This window comes from Olea europaea, chromosome 17 (genome assembly GCF_002742605.1).
Source record: "Olea europaea var. sylvestris chromosome 17, O_europaea_v1, whole genome shotgun sequence".
In the NCBI taxonomy this organism is placed as follows: domain Eukaryota; kingdom Viridiplantae; phylum Streptophyta; class Magnoliopsida; order Lamiales; family Oleaceae; genus Olea; species Olea europaea.
In genome coordinates, this window is record NC_036253.1 from 10320283 (window position 1) to 10338902 (window position 18620).

General features: G+C 35.6%; 1 long non-coding RNA gene across 1 annotated transcript; it reads right to left on the bottom strand.

The window, feature by feature from the left end:
• Positions 1-9928: 9928 nt before the first annotated feature.
• LOC111366278 lies at positions 9929-11939 on the bottom strand. The gene is made up of 2 exons (XR_002697620.1): positions 11749-11939; positions 9929-11020 (listed from the first exon to the last, which is right to left on the bottom strand). It is a non-coding gene; the product is annotated as an uncharacterized LOC111366278 (long non-coding RNA).
• Between the last annotated feature and the right edge of the window lie 6681 nt (positions 11940-18620).

Below are 18620 nucleotides of genomic sequence, written 5' to 3' on the forward strand. Positions count from 1 at the left end.
TCGATAATTTTGAATGTTCACAGCTATATAACACGGCTTGTGGGTTATTTTTCTTTATTCAGCAGTTTAGTAAAGTTGAATTGAATTTTAGAGAATTTTCTCTATCGTTGGACGTTTTTGTTCATATTTCCTCTCTGTGAATTATCCGTTGCAGTTAGCCTGCAGGATAATCGCTATCTTGCCTGGCGTCAATTGGTATCGAGCAATCAACATCTTCTTGGGTGAGTTTCCATCAGTTTCAATGGTGGGTGGACGTGGTCGTAGTCGTGGTCGTCACAAGCAGGTTCCGATTGAGGAAGTTCCACACCGTAATCGTAACGTTCAGGATGTGACGATTGAGGATTTGCAGAGACAAGTTGCAGAATTAACCCAACGTCTAGCAGAACAGAAATTTGGTAATCATGAAATGGAGGGTTACGATTCCGATACCAATTTTGAAAATATGTATCACAATTGTGCTCGAGTCTGGGAGCACCGTGGACTAGACGATCACCATGGAGACCTCGATTTTAGAGTGGATTTATCGGAGTTTTTTGTACATTACAGGTTGAAGGATTTGTTGATCGATTGAATGAAGTGAAGCGTATTTTTGAGCATAAGGAGGTCCCAAATCGTGTCAAGGTGAAACTGGTCACCATCAAACTCAAGGGTAGAGCATCTGCATAGTGGGAACAGTTGAGGCATTCACGAGAGCGACATAACAAGTCCAAGATCACTGATTGGGAGAAGATGAAGAAGATGATGAAAGGGCACTTCATTCCTTTTGGCTATACTCAAACATTATTTCAACGGCTTTATCCATTGAGGCAAAGCACGAGTTTGGTTAATGATTATGTGGAGGAGTTCTATCAATTAGTAGCCTAGAATGATTTATCTGAGACGGAAGAGTAGATGTTGGCACGGTATTTGGAGGGATTAAGGCAACCCCTGTAGGATGTCCTCGGTCTTCACTCGCTGTGGACATTTTTGAAGCATACTAGCTTGCACTTGCCATGAAAAAGCAGCAGAATATGAGAACAGTGGTCAGGGACGAAAATAGTCAGCCAATTTGCCATCAAGAATCTCATCTTGCCCATCAGCTATCACGGGACAATTCTAACTCAAGTATTAAATGTTTCAGATGTAGTGAACAGGGACATAGGGCGAATGATTGCAAAAAGCCGACAGGTCAGAAGAGTAAAAATCTTTTGATTGAGAAAAGATATGATTGGCGAATTTGAGGAAGTTGGAAAACCTATATATGATAATGTTGAAGATGAAGATGTGTTGTATGGAGATGGCCATGAGACTCTAGTCGTTCACAAAGAGTCTGCTGACTCCCAAGGATGATTGGTTGAGGACCAATGTTTTCCACACGACATGTACAGTTGTAGATAAAGTATGTAAAATGATCATTAACAGTGGCAGTTGTGAGAATATAGTATTCGAAGAGGCTACCCAGAAACTGCAACTAAAGACGGATGGTCATCCCAAGCCGTATAAATTACCGCGGCGAATAAAGGCAATGAGATAACAATAGAGAGGCGATGTCTAGTGTATTTTTCGATCAGTAAGAAATATTTTGATAATGATTGGTGCGATGATGTGTCTATAGATGCTTGTCACATTTTGTTGGACCAACCTTGGTAGTATGATCGCGGTATTATTCATGATAGGCGGAAGAATACATATTTGCTTAGCATCAAAAGGAAGAAGATTGTGTTGGCGCCTCGCCGGGAAGAAACTATCCCTGCCCTAGTAGTTAATAATGCCAACCTGCTTTTTATGTCCAGGTTTTTGTTTGAGATTGAGCGTGAAGACGTGGTTTATGCCCTACTGCTTCGTGAGAATAGTGCAATGAATGAGGATCCAGATTTACTAGCAGAAATGCAGCAGCTACTAACGGAGTTTTCTAACCTAATGCCAGAGGATCTTCCTCCGATGTTACCGCCAATGGGGGATATTCAACATCAAATCAACCTTATTGCGGGATCAAGCTTGCCTAACCGACCCACATATTGCCTCAATCCTATAGAAGCTGAAGAGTTATGGTGACGATGGTAGAATTATTGGAGAGGGTCTACATCCATGAGAGTATGAGTCTATGTGCAGTTCCTACCCTACTAGTGTCGAAGAAGGATGGGTATTGGCGTATGTGTGTTGATTGCTATCAATATGATTACAGTGAAGTACAGGTTCCCAATTCTCTGCCTAGAAGATATGTTAAATTAGTTGTCTGGTTCTAAGGTCTTTTCAAAAATTGATCTTAAAAGCGAATACCACCAAATCAATATAAGGCCTGGAGATGAATGGACGACAACATTTAAGATACAACATGGTTTGTATGAGATGATGGTCATGCCCTTTGGGCTATCCAATGCGTCCAGCACCTTTATGATGTTTATGTATCAGGTTTTACGACCTTTTATGGAGAAGTTCGTAGTAGTCTATTTTGATGATATCCTTATTTATAGTCCGACATGGGCATCACATTTTGATCACCTTTGTGCTGTTTTTGATATATTAAGGATGGAGCCTCTATTCATCAATCAGAATAAGTGTTCCTTCTTCATAGCTTCTGTAACTTTCTTAGATTTTGTTATGTCTACTGATGGTGTTCATGCAGATAAATAAAAAATAGAGGCGATCTTGAATTGGCCCAAGCCAAAGACTTTGCACGATGTCAGAAGTTTCCATGGATTGGCGTCCTTTTACCAACGGTTCATCAGAAATTTCAGCACTCTGATTGCCCCTATCATAGAGTACCTTAAGGAACTAGATTTTTAGTGGACCGAGAAGGCAGAGACCAGCTTTCAATTAGTCAAGCAAATGATGACAAAAGCTCTTGTTTTGGTACTTCCTGACTTTGAAAAGGTGTTTGAAGTAAATTGTGATGCATCTGGGATTGGCATTAGCGGTGTTCTCAGTTAAGAGAGGCATCCAGTAACCTTTTTCAGTGAGAAGTTATCAGGATCGAAGAAGAATTATTCCATATATGATATGGAGTTTTATGCCATAGTTCAGTCCCTAGAGCATTAGCGTCATTACCTGGTATAGAGGGAGTTCATTCTTGTCACTGATCACGAGGCCCTGAAATACATCAATGGTCAACACAAGCTGAGTAGACGGAATACAAAGCAGGTGGCGTACTTGCAGGAGTTCACATTTACACTAAGGCATCAAGCTGGTAGCCTGAATTGTGTTGCAGATGCATTAAGCCGTCGCATACTACTCCTTACCACCATGAACACTAGAGTTGTAGGATTTGAGGCATTTTCTGATATGTATGCTGTAGATCCTTCCTTTGGGAAGATAATTCAGGAGGTAACTAATAATCAATGATATAATTTTATTTTGCATAATGGCTATCTAATTGGTAGATTACAGTTGTACATTCCATATTGTTCACTGAGGCAGCAGATTATTAGTGAACTTCATAATGAGGGACATATCGGGCAAGCTAAGACATTAGCTTTGGTTTATTCTGACTATTATTGGCCTAAATTGAGCAATAACGTGGCGCGTTATGTATGGCAGCGGTCCAAAGGAATTCTCACTAATGCGGGACTGTACATGCTTTTACCTATACCTAAAACCCCTTGGATTGATGTCAACATAGATTTTGTATTGGCCTTATCCCATACTCAACGGGTGATGGATTTTATTTTTGTTGTGGTTGATAGGTTCTTGCATTTTGTAGCTTGCCGGAAGATAAGGGATGCTACATGGATTGCCCATCTTTATTTCAAGGAGATTGTGCGTTTACATGGTATTCCTCAGTCCATTACTTCTGAACGTGACACCAAATTTATGAGTCATTTCTGGAAAAACTTATGGGAGAAATTGGGAACGCAGTTGAATTTTAGCAGCGCCTACCATCCCCAAACAGATGGTCAGATCGAGGTTGTGAATCGGAGTTTGGTTAACCTTCTGATAAGTTTGGCAATGACTAAATCGAAGTAGCAGGATTTGGCATTGCATCAGGTAGAATTTGCCTATAACCAGTTAAAGAATAGAACCACTAGAATGAGCCCTTTTGAGATTGTCTATGGTCGAAATCTTTTCGGAGTAGTTGATTTAGCCCCTATCCCTCGTGTGGATCGTTTCAGTTACAAGGCCGGTATCCATGAATAGGTGAAGTTGGCCATTCAAGAGAGTAATTCCAAGTACAAGGTTCAGGCTTATAGCCATCGTCGTCGGATGCTTTTTGATGTTGGTGATTTTGTTTAGGCAATATTAACCCATGATCGCTTTCCTGTTGGGGAGTATAATAAGCTTAAGGAGCGGAAGATTCGACCCTATAAGGTACTATAGAAGATCAATGATAATACTTACAAGATGCGTCTCTCCAACAATTTGAAGACTTCTGATGTCTTCAATGTGAAGCACCTAAGCCCTTATTTTGTGGATTCAGATTAAGCTATTGTAAACTTGAGGGCGAGCTCTCTACAACCCGTGACGACTGATGCAGGAAGTTCCGAGTCAAATGATGTCAAGTTGTAAGATAGCATGTTGACAGCACTAAGATACCACAAGTTGGCAGATCAGCGCAAAGATGGCAAGTGATCATGATCTTTTCTTAACTAGGAAAGTTTTGAATACGTTTTGGTAATTTGGTCATAACTTTGGCTACGGTTATCAGAATCGCAATTATGACCCCAATTCGAAAAGCTCTTTTCGGTGCCCACGTCGTGGTCACCCAACTATGCTTAGTGGACATCAATTTCGTGGCCAAAATCTGCCTTTTTTCCTTCCGAATTTTCATTTTTAGTTATTTTTTTTCCATTTATGGTAGTATTTTATTTGCCGTTTTCGAGATGATTGTGAACTCGATTTGAGCCAAATTTTTGGCAAGATATTTCTTTTATTACGTATTTTATTTTGGTATGATTATTGAGATTTTGCTATTTTTGGTAAAATTTCGATAATTTCGAATTTTCTCAGCTATATTACTCGAATTGTGGGTTATTTTTCATCGTTCGACAGTTTAATAAAGTTGAATTGAATTTCAGAGAATTCTATGTCTTTGGATGTTTTCGTTCGTATTCTCTCCATGTGAATTATGTAGCTAGCCTGCAGGATAATCACTATCCTGCCTGGCGCCATCTAGCCTAATATATTAATATATAAATTACAAAAAGAATAATAGAAAAATATCACCCGAATCATGAAATAGTTTAGAAGATATCGATCTTCAAGTCCAAGTTGAATTCTTTAAAATCTTGATTTAATTGAGTTTCAATTCCTTGCTATTGCTTGATCTCCTCTTTCAAAATATAGTAATTGACCTCTCATTTTTGATGAATTTGATAATACTATTTTGTACAAAAAGGCAATAGAGAGTTTTTTTTATCCATGTACAACCCTTGTTTTGTATTTATAAGAGTCGAAAAATGGGCCAAAATCGGGTCCAATTTGGATTCCAAATGAGTTTGAATCGTGAAAAGAAACTGTCGATTTATTTACGAAAATGGCCAACATGTGGACACAGGTATAATCGTCGCATGTGCACCATTGATCCAAATGGCTGTCAAGTCAATAAAATTTCAATCTCGTGCGCACAGGTTCGCAGAGTTTATCCTAGAACAGCTTTTGGTATTTTGATCATAACTTTTTTATTTCGATATCCGATTGAGATTATTCAAAGTGTGTTGGAAAGATGACTTAAAGGGCTACAATTATTCTACAATTTTTTTTTTTCAATTTGAACATTTGCTATCCGAAAAATGGATCTAAAGATTAGGTTAAAATTCAGAGCATAACTTCTTAGACAGCAAATTGATTTGTGAAAATACTTACAAATATATTCTACTCTTTTAACCTCCAATTGCATTCAATTGATGATATGTGATCTCCAATCATCATTATATGGTCCAAATCAACTATTAAATGCTTACACTTTGGTCCCCAAACTTTGAATTTCTTTCTTTTTACCCATTTTCGTTCATTTCTTTCAATTTCACCAATTTGCATCGAGTTCCACCTAATAAACATAATTAATGCATAATTAAACTATAACTAACACCAAGTCCAATATAAGCAAGCTCTATAGCCAATCCAGCAACAATAACAGACGCAGCAGAAATTAGTAGATTCATGATAAGTTCCTCGTACCAAAAAAAGAAATGGATCCAAATCTCTAACATACACTCTAATTTAATGGCCTACATAAACGTACAAAATACACTTACCAATTATCAACTATACAGGAGTCCTTATTCTCTGCCATTCTCCGAGCATAGTTCTCAGCGTTTCTTCAGTCTTCTATAGTATCTTATCTCCCAAGGCCACGTACGAGCACACCCAAAAGTAAGTTTCAGCAAGTCCTTTTTATCTTCCTGAGGATGCTCCAGGTGTTTTAGAACCATGTATATTTCATCCGAGGACAGTCTTGTTGAATGGGAAGATCTCACAGAGATTTCAGGCTCTTTTTTCGGGGCATGTTCCAATACACAGTCCTCATTTGGAGGTCCCCTTGTCTCTTTTCCACCTAGCAACTTCACACTATCTGAACTGTGATTACTGTTGTCTGACCGCAGTCTATGGGACTCTTTAACACTTTTCACTAGTGATGGCATTATTGTGCACGTCAAACTTTTGGGCAAGATCCTCTTTCTTTGCTTCGAATTCCACTTTCACTTTCAATGATGCGGCTGCAGACTCATTTTCCACTGTAACTGTGATATTTTCAGAACAGACACGTTTTACCAGTTCCTCACCTCCCATGTAATCTGATAGAATTCTATTTGCAGAGGAAGATAAATGCCTATCAAGGGATACCTTCGAAGCCAAAGATGCAGGAGAGTTTGACCTTGATGTCACCCTTGACCTGAAGGATATAAATCTAATATGGTGTGATGTTGAAGAACACGAATGAGCTGACGGAGAACTATTTCTGGATGACACTGATTTGGACTTGGAATGTGAAATAACCCAGACAGAGCTTAATGATCTTGAAGGTGACTGCAATCTGGATGCAGTATAATCAGAGTGGGTTGAAGAAAACAACAGGACCCTTGCTTTCTTCAAACGATCTCTCTATACATTCGTATCCTTCATATTTCGTTTCTTCTCCCTGTACTTTTGTTCCCTGTGTCTGAACGTAAGCCGTGCTGGGAGAGAATCTCTACGTCTAAGCAATCTCAGATTATTTCCTGAAGTAGAGGGCTCCCGAGAAGCATCACTACTTTGGCACAGCAGTTGAGACCTTGCTGTGGGTCTCTTCAGCTCTGAGGGGCACTTCCACATTTCATGACCCTCTTTTCCACACAAGTAGCAAGTTTTTCGAGATGCTGGATTGCTGGGACGATACAAAGTTTCATGATGATCATTTTGTCCAATTCCTTTTCCTTTTTTTTTTTTTTTTTTTTGTTGTTGTTGTCTATAGACTTGCTTCAAGCGGGTGAACCACTCAGAGGGGATACATCTTGAAGTTCCTTTAGCTCTTTTTTGTCATCAATGTAGTAAGGTTCATACCAGTCAAATTCCAATCCATTTTCTAAACTCTTTACATACGATGGATCCACGACCTGCTTTCCACACCTATTATCTTCCACGTGGTTCTTCCCAGCACCTCCTGCTTCATGAGAATCATCAAAAACAGCACCATCCTTTTCCCCCTGCGTAACGAATAAAATCGATTCAATGGAAACTTCTTCCTTCATCAACCAGGTCAGAAGAATCAGACTTTCTGCCTTCACCATCTACTTACTTGAAAATCAATCTTGTGATCGAATTTCATTTACAACATGACCATGCCCTTCAGTCGTCATTTTCTTTGAGTGAGTATCTTCCACGTGGTGGCTTGTGTGACTTACCACCTATATCAAATCGCTGCAAGGCTCGAGGCTGCCTATTTGACCATGATATGATTGCTGGCTGTACACAGATTCTTCTGCCTTGGAATTGTTCTAAGAGCTTTTTCAGCACTTGCAGGAGAATCATTGACTACAAACCGATATTTGTCTTTTATCCGTATAATACACCTACCAAACCTCCAGAAAGTACGTTCCAGTTCATCTTTATGAATTCGAGACGAAAGATTGTCGAGATGCAAAGACATCTGTAGCACAATAAACGAAAAAAAATTACATAAGGATTACAAAAACCTGAAAATTACACCATGTGACTAGTAACATAGTCGTACATGTACACAAATTTGCATGTACAAATGCTTCAAAGGCTTAACCAGGTACGGAGGTGTTTTACCTGAGTCAAAAAAGTAAACCTTGGCTGCTTTGAAGCGTAAAGCTCAGCATAAACCGATAAAATTTCAAATAATTACAAAAATAAAAAGTCACAGCTCTGTTTGAGCCACATTCTTACAAAAAAATATATTTTTAAACACTGATTTGACATTATTTCAACCACACATTCTTCAATAAAATAATTTTACATGTAAATCCAAAACTTTTCCTTATTTTTTAATCAATATTTCTCATCAATATACTATTTCAAAATGTATTCTTATCAAAATAATGTGGCTCAAACAAGGGCTGTATAGAATAAACAATTAACTGTTTAAAAATATCATTTATAAAATGTCTAAGTAAAACTAGTTTAACTTGCAACTAGAAATAAAAAATAGATTAAGCAAGTGGCCAATAACAGATTAATAAAATAGTAATCACATGATAAGAGTTCTTAATCTACAACTAGAACTAAAAGTCTAAAAGAAATGACGCAACTGATCAATTATTTAAGAACTTTGTTTGCTTTGACTTAAAAGGAAAGAAATTTCAGAGGACAGGAAACATAATCATATAGTTATCAACAAGAAAAAGTAAAATAAACGTTGAAATGACGCACCATGCTGGAGGTTTCTAGCAATCAGAGGAATCCCTTGTTTCGGTTCCATTTTAATGAAAGTTTGAGGGAAAATGAGTTTCGAAATAGTAATTTTTTTAGAGAATGAATGTAAAAAATGAGAAAATGTTTTCAATTTACGTGTAATATTATTTTATGGAAGAATGTATAATCGAAAATGAATTTTAAAAAAATGGAGGCCAAACCTATAGAAATTCAATGAATATTCTGGTGTGTATTGACAGAAATTATTACAAGTATATATATACAGGCAAGGAGATCAATCCCACAAATCCAACAAAGTCAATCCCACTAATCTAGCCTATACAGTGGGGAATACAATCAGCTAAATAAAGAGAATAAAATCAACTAAAAATCAGCTAAATTTACAATAAATGGTGAATGAAATTCTCAAGTAATACTTTGCTAATTTTGTGCTTTATCACCTTGAACATAGGATGGTTCGAGCATTATAGACAACTTAGGGTTTTATCCTATGCCAAGTCCTCTGGGGTAAATACGATGTCACTTAACAACTTGTAAAGAAACAGTGTACGGATCGTAACAAGTAGTAAAGTGGACCTTTTGAGTCCGGATTATCGTTCCCACGAGGACTATACTTTAATACTCAATTTATTATTCCTAACTTCTATTTGACGAAAATAAACGAGAAAAGTGATTGGTTGTGACTTTTAAATCTAGCTACTTAAAAATGTGCGAATTGATGCAACAGAAAATGATCGAGAGTTCAAATAATAAAGGGACTTTAGGGCGGAACAATTTCACTTAATGGTCACCTTTACTTCGTAAATCAAGATTCATATAACCTAAAGTAATGTTCGATCGAATTCTTCTATGGTATTCAACTTACCCCTCTCGAGTTCTCGTTGAGCCTATTTAATTAGTTTGATTCCATATCTCTATGCAAATTAAAATTAATTAAACGCAACACTGGTTCTAAGAATTCACACACGACCGCAGCAATCAACATAAGTATCTCTACACGTTATATCGATTTACCGGCTTTTAACATGTGGTCTAAACAAATAATCCGCATCTCTACGCAATCATCGCTCACAAATCATTTAATTAGTGATCAAGTAATTAAAAGCATTAAGCACCACATTAAAATCAACGCATAAGATATAAAAGTACTAGAATCTTAAATCAACGAAATAAAGGGTTCCAAATAAATTACGTTGTTCGCCCTAAATTAAATTTAGCTATTCATAATTATGGAAGAAACACAAGATAAAATAATGGAAGATATCACCGGGATTAATTGACGAAACGCGAATGAAATTTCAATTTTACTCCAGCCGACAGCTTCAATGTTTGGAGTCCAATTCTTCCTCGGTTTCCTATGCGTATAAGTGATAAATTCCAGCAATTTCTGAGCTTCTCTGTGTGCCTCTCCTCAATTTCTGTGAGTGCCTCCAATATTTAATTGTAATCCCAGCTGGAACTTCTCAATTCTGCCTCCTCAAGCTGCCGTCTTTACGTGTGTATGTAAATATATTAATTGTCGGCAGCTTCAATTCTTGCCTCCAAATCTACTTTCAGCTTCCCTCTATGCTTTACACGTTTCTCAATTGATTTATCCAATTGTGTGTCGGGCCTTCTTCCAATCAATCCTAGCAGTCCGCAATTGAATTTTTTGTCCAGCCGTTAGAAATTCTTCCGAAGTGTTGTATTTGGCCGGCTGCAGTTCTCCTTCCAGAAAAGTCGTTTTGCTGGCTGCAAGGCGTAATTATATATGTATGTAAGTCTAATTTCCAGCAACCAATTCCCCCAGGTTGTCTCCCCAATTCCACCTCTCCAATTCGTATGTATCTCTCCCGATTTTCTGTGCTATTGAGCCTCAATAATTTACCCCAAAGTGGAGTCCAATTTGCTCCCTAGTTCGGCTCCCCCCCTCCTCGGCGTGTAAATGGTGTATATATATAAAAAATAAAACCTAGCAGCCACCGAAAATCACTTTCACTTGGACTTTTTAATTTCACTTTGCATACATGCGGGTCCTTCTAGGTCAAGAAGTTCAATCAGCAGCCCACGTGGAAGTCTAGTTGAGGCCCATTTATAGTGTTTGCTTCCAAGTCCTTAATTTTCAAGATAATGAATTTTGATTTCCAAACTTTGCATCAACTAGCCAATTTAGTCCTTGTACTTGAATTTTGCCACTTTTCGCCCATTTTTGCTTCTTCTCTTCAACTCCCTTTTTGATCGTGAAATATATCTATTAAGCATAAAATAAAAAAATTATGATATAATTTGTTAAAAGGACCACCAAATATTGTCATTTTAAGCACCCGAATAAGTGTATAAAATACACTTATCATAGGATTTTACCTAAAACTATTCATATTTATTCTAAATTAAGTAGATATCTACTTTATTTATCAATAAATAAGCAAGTTTATAGGTCCAAATAAGTGCATAAAGTTTACTTACTCTTCTAATCAATGATAATCTTTAAGAAAACTAATATAAACATATCTCCACCTAATCTCAATATGGAAAATAAATTGAATTGACTATAAATAAAATAAACGTTCGAAAAAGAAAGAGTATGTTTTGACCACCTAAATATTTTACTTAGAGGCTCAATTCCACATGAAATAGCGTTATCATTCATCGAAATGCAACAAGATTGATTGGGTGAAGATATCCCCAAAAAAATGATTATTAAATCAACGGATGTGAGCACTTGTTGATCAACGCGAGTGACTTGTATGTCAGGATTTTTCATCTCCCAGGAAAGATGAATTCAGATTTGCATACTAGAAAAGAGTACCCAGAAATGACAGAATATGAACCAAGGAAAGAAAGCAGATCAAGAACACAAGAGTTTCATGTTATTGGGACAAAATTCATCAACCAATACAGGGAATTTAACCCCCAGTGAATCTGCCATACAAGATGATATTACACAGTGTTTATTTTACACAAAACACCACCACTCACCACTCAACCAAGAACACACCAGAAAACTATCACAGAAAGTTGCAGAGATTCTGTTGCAAGAATTTCTCCCGCTATCTCACTCTCTTCCTACAGAATGTGATTCCCCAGACTCTCACGATATCACTCTTGCTCTCTTCCTCAAGTATCAGACTTCAGTCCTATTTATAGACAAAGGACTGTAGAGATTCACAAGAAAATATGTTGGATATTAGTTAAATAAATCGAGAATTGAAAATCGATTAAAGTTCGTATCGACTTCGGCAAAATACTCAAAAGCTCGATTCAATCCGTTTAGGCAAAATTATTTGCCACTTCGCCGCTTCGGGGCGCATAAACGGGGATCGACCTGACCGGTCAGGTCGCGGGGGTCGAGGGGGCAGCGCCCCTCGTGGGGGGTCGGAGGCAACGCCCCCGAAAGAGAATTTTGATTTCTCTACATGTATTGAAGGGTATATTTGACATTTCGAAAATCAATATCGGATGAATGAGAAATTACGAAAAAGGATGAAAATCAGTGAATAGACACCTTTTCATAATGGTGCATTGTTTTGAAAAGGTGCATGATTTGGCCTCAACCATTTCGTCCACACCCTTTCATGGTCTATAAATAGGACCATTTGGGTGTCCTATTCCACACAGTTTGATATGCAAAACGTCTCTCATCCTCTCTTCTATCCAAAATCAAAATCATTTCATTTTCTTTCATTTCATCCTTGGAGTACATAAACCTAAATTTGGTTCGTTGTACTTGTGTTTTGGAGTGCTACAAACACAAGTGTAGCCGTTGTATCTTGGGAGTCGATTGCCGAAATCCGTAGGCACCGTTGCGGGGCAAATTCGACTTAAGGACAAAGAGTCCAACTCTTACCTCGACTTTGTCACCATCATTATACTTATTTCAGCGTCACTATTCACAAAATTCATCCAACAGTAAGAACAAAGTCTAACCAGGTTAGTGATTTGGATATAAGTCTTATTTGAGATTGAAAGAGCGATGAAATTCAAAATAAATAAATTTTATTTAAAATGTTTTTTAAATATGATTTAAATTGAAAAAAATTAAATACTAGATTCAGGTGCGACGATGCGAGGTAGGAAAATTTGCCATCTTTAGTCTATGTAGGTTTCTTCGTTTCTTTTTAATTTTTTCTGTCGCTTATTGAATTTTTGTTTAATTAAAGAGTAGGATAATATGCAAAAAATAATAATAATAATAATAAAATTAGTTAAAGAAAATAGTAAATTCATGAGTTGGATCATAAATGTTTGAAATTGAATGGTTTAGGGACTGTGGTCTCTAATTTTTCCTCATTCGATTTTAATACCATGAACCAACTTAAAAGTTTCCACAAACTTCAGTGTCATTTTTAAAATTAACTTGGTTACGTTCAAAAAAGCATGTTTGGGTGGATGTATAAAAATATAAGGGGCATTTGATTTGATGTTTCAAAGCTACACGTAAAAAATTAACTTCAGTCTACACGTATAGCCTCTTCCTACCGGGCATTAGGAAAGCATGTTTGGGTGGATGTATAAAATTAACTTCAATCTACACGTAAAGCCTCTTCCTACCGAATTTGTTACATTATGTTGATGTGGGGATATCTTGAAATTCAAAATATCGCTGAAATTTGAAGGGAAAAAAAACACGTTGTCAGACAAATGACCCAAACCATTTTCCCTACCCATTTTTCCACCATTTACCATTTGCGAGAAATTTTCCTACAAATCACACTTTCCCCCAAATCCTTCACTGCTATCGACAAATGGAATGACGGGGAAACCAGATTGACGACAGCACTGACATGGCGCCGGAGACGACACGACGACGAATGACGCGTCGTTGTTCCCATCATTTGCGGTGGACCCTAAACCCAGCTATAATGGAGATGAAGTCAAAATGGAAGTTGGCAACTCTAATGTCGGTTACTCCAACGGTGGCAACAGCACGGGTAACTGATTAAATATGTTGTTTGCACATTTTTCAAAAGGCAATAGATTATGTTTTTCCCAAAAATCTCCCTGTTTGCATTTGTTAGTTGTTACTGTGAATTAGTGTGGCAAAGGGCTCATTAATTTTTCTGTTTACATTTGTTAGTTTTTGCTATGAAAGAATGTTAAGCTCACTTGAAAGAAAACTCATTTAGCATTTTTGTGAAGTATTCAGGGTCATAATACTCAATTAAGTTTTCTGTTTGCATTTGTTAGTTTTTGCTATGAAAGAATGTTTAGCTCACTTGAAAGAAAACTCATTCAGCATTTTTGTGAAGTATTCAGAGTCATAATACTCAATTAAGGACCTCAAAAGGTACTTTTAATAAGCAGGAACTGATCATGCTCTTACACCATTCATCCTCTAAAGTATTTTACCTTTTAATAAGCAGGAAAGGAACTGAACGTGCTCTTACACTGCTTCCTACATTGATCAGCATTTTGCATTAAGAAAATTATCATAATTTTGTATCTGTGGATCAAGAAGGAAAGAAAAATGCTATCGAGTCTTTTTTGAAGTTTCCATGCATCATAGATATTAAAATAACAGAATAATTGAAATATTTAAGGAGGCAAAATGACCACCAAATGTTTGTTAAGAACTATGTACATTTGTCTCGACGGTGAGAATTCATTATGGTTTTTTTTTCGTAAATGCAGGATATCTAAAAATTCTAGATTCCGAAGACGACAGTCCAAAGGATAACAACTTAAAGGTAGAGACTGAGATTATCGTGCCTCATGTTGGAATGAAATTTAACGATAAAAATGAGGTATTTGAATTTTAGAAAAACTATGCATTCCAAATCAATTTTCCTATTAGAAAAAGGAATTCGAAGAAGGGTGATGACGGGGTTGTCCGTTATGTAACTTTCACGTGCAGCCGAGAAGGCCGTCGAATGAGTGCTATCAATTCTTGTCTTAAGCCTCAACCAACCATCCAAACTGGGTGTAAAGCGAGACTGACAGCATGTTCTGAACAAGAAAGTGGCGTAATAACACTGTCCACCTAGAGCACAATCACAGAACAAGTCCATCAAAATCGAGGCTGTATCTTTGCAATCGCGAGATTAGCGAACGTGTGAAACGATAGCTCGAAATAAATGATATTGCTGGTATATCGTTGCATACGAGTTTTAACTCAGCAGTAATTGAGGCTGGTGGTTAGCAATATAACTTGTGTCGAGAAAGACTGCAAAAATTTCATTGACAAGGTTTGTCGGTTACGACTTGGTGAAGGAGATGCTGTTGCTATACAAGCCTATTTCTCAAAGATGCAAACAAACAGTCATGGTTTCTATTTTAGTATAAACTTGGATGATGAGGTCCGTCTGAAAAACATTTTTCGGCTGAAAATAGGTGTAGAGAAGCATGTAATGAGTTCGGGGACATAGTGACATTTGACACCACATATTTGACTAACAAGTATGATATGCCATTTTCTCCATTTGTTGGGGTGAATCATCATGGGCAGTTAACTCTCATTGGATGTGGATTGGTTTTAAATGAAGATACAACGACCTTCGTATGGCTTTTTAGGACATGGCTGAAATGTATGCATGGTATAGCTCCAAGTGGAATTATTATGGATCAAGATCGAGCTATACAGAATGCAATTGGAATTGTCTTTCCGAATACAAGGCACAGATGGTGTTTGAGGCACATTTTGAAGAAGTTACCAGAGAAATTTGGCAACCACAGACACAAAGCTTCTATTCTTTCCACGATGCACGGGTTGGTATACGACGTACAGGGATGTGAGGAATTCGAGCAAGGTTGGAGTAGGATGCTCGAACAATATGAATTAATAGAAAATGGTTGGTTAACTGGATTGTACAATGAGCGACGACGATGGGTACCATGTTTTTTGTAGGACATCATTTTGAGCAGGCATGTCAACAACTCAATGAAGTGAGAGCATTAATACATTTTTTGATGGTTATGTTCATTTCAAAACATCCCTTAAGCAATTTTTCGAGCAGTACGAATGTGTATTGAAAAGTAAAGTGGAGAAGGAATTTCAATAAGTTCTAAAGAAGAATCATTCAATGAGCTGGCACTTCCCTAAACAAATTATTTTCAATCAAATCAGTTGTCTTTTGATTCTATGAGCATTGAAAAAAATACATACAGAATATATATAAACAATTGAATAACCCAGAACTAAGAGACAATATAAAAATTGGTAGACAAAATGCAAATCATTTCAAAAAAAGTTAATGAGAGAGAATGTAGCACTTGTTCTTGATCAAGGCAAAAAATGCATATAGAATATATATTAACATTACGACATACAATAGCTTATAGATGTTTGGAAATTCCACATACTGTACAATCGATTTCGAGAATTTCAGACGCTGACGGTTTGGAAAAGTTGAGATCGTAGCACCAACGGTTTGCAGAGACGGAGTTTGGAAATTTTCAGATTTAGATGGTTATATTCAGATAATGAGAGAGAGAGAGACACACACACACACAGAGTCTATTTGAGAGACAATAGTGATAAATGAGTGGTTGAGATAAGTGGTTAGGTGGATAATAAATGATGGGAGAGAAAGAAAGTGGATCTGGTGGATAATAAATGATGGGAGAGAAACCAAGTGGATATGACTGTTTGACCCTTTTTTCTAATTCAAAATATCGCCACGTGTCAATACTGTAAAAGATTTTGGCATGGCTAATGTACATATATAATTTTCCTTTAAGTTTTCAACATTGTAAAATATTCAAAACTTGTTTGATTTTGCATTTTTGGAATTTTTTTTTTAAACGAGAATAAATTTATAACATAAAACTCAAAATATTATAAATTAAAATAATTCAAAAATTTCTTCTGATTGTAAATCAAATACTTAAAATGTTTATATTATTTGATAATATATTGGCACAAAATTGTTTTATTCTGAATAATCAAATTCATTTTATAAATTCCAACCAAATGCTTTTTTTTTTGCAAAATGACAAATTAAACGTATTTTCCACAATTTTAAAACATACACTCAAAATAGAAAAATCAAAATGAATTCAAAACTCAAAACTAAAAGCTTAAATGCAACGCAAACAATGCCTAAACTTCTTATAAGCGGAAAATTTAAAGTTTTATTTATAATTTTTTATCCAAACGGAGGCTTATTTGAGTTATTTCTAAACTTGAAATTGTTATCGGGCCGTTTTTGCAAGTTTGTGAACTTCAGTGACCCTTTCTATAAGTGCTCTAAACTTCAGTGACCCTCCCTGCAAGTTTGTAAATTTCAGTGATCCTTTCTGAAAGCGCTCTAAACTTTAGTTACACTTTCTGCAAGTTTTAAACTTCAGCGACTGTTTTGTAATTTTCAGATAAGTACAGTGACCGTTTGTGAAATTAACCCTATATATCAAACATCTAAAATCATAAATATTATAATTACTTATTAATTCCTATGATTATATAATTTTCAATTTTTTTAAAAACTAGACAATTTTCAATTATAAAGAATAAACTATTGTTAAATGGGTCAAGACTTTAGACAGTGTAAGGAAAACTTCACAAACACATACTATTGTCAAAATAATAATAAATAATATACATATACATCCTTTACTCAATAAAAATCAATATTTAAATATTTACCTCGGTTTATAATTTTTCAAAATATACTGCATTTTCCATTTAAAACAATCTTATTTGAATAATTCAAGTTCTACACAAGCGACATGTTTTGTTACTCCTACGTTTTTTGTTCAACAACAACATGCACAAAGCGTACCATCTCAAAAATTATTACCTTCAACACTCCACTATATTTGGCAATGTCACAGCCTTCTCAAGTCGAATTAAAATAACAAAATTCTTATTTTAGGTTACACGTATGGTATTTATAGTGTAATATGTGTGTTACGTTGTTTATCTTCATTTACAATTCAAATTCACCTAATAACATATAGTTAAACTGAATAACTTATAGTACCACCTACCACTAATTCACAATTTAATTTCATGTCCAACCACCATCACAAAGCACTGTCGTGCCACCATCGCAACATCATTATCATCGACAAACACCAATTGTCATACATGTGTCACCGCCACAAAATCACACATGAAATGATATAAAAATATTCAAGTGGTTAAATAGACAAACTAATATAATTATAAATAATTTGAAGGGAAATAATTTAAATTGTTTCATATGCTAAAATTTTTATTACGCAAAAACAAAATCAAAATGCTATTAAATGATCTATATGTAACTAATTAGCCAAGTAAATGGCTCTTTTTTTTTTTTTTGCTTTTTGGATTAAGCATGAGTAAAATATCTTCAAAAGACTCTATATTTGTAAATAGCATTTTATGTATAATAGAAAATATTTTTAAATCTAGAGAGTAAATTTGTTTATATATTCCAATAATGCTCTCTATTTTGACTATTCATATTTTTTAAACATTTATGAATTTATCTTTTCGTGAAAAATAGATTATTGAAATATGTAACTTATTAATGTAATCATTATAAACTAAGAGTGAAGAATGAGTTTGACTATCTAAATTTAAAGATGCTATCTATAATTCATAAGATTCTCTTTATAAATAAATTCAAAATTCTTATGAACTCTAACAATACTCTCTATTTTGGCTCTTCATTTTACTTTTCTCAAGAAACACTTATTGTTTTCTCTTCATATTTTATTTAACATATTTTTTTATATGTCAATGACCGATCAATTAAAATATGATTTAAATAATTTAAAAAGTAGAGTATTGAAATCTGTATTTATTAAATGCGATTCTTATTCATTAAAAAAGAGAGTTTTGAAGCTTTTTTTTTTTTTGAAGCATTAACTCTTTAACATAAATAACATTTGTATTTATAGAATCTCTTGGAGATGTTGAGTTTCTTAAA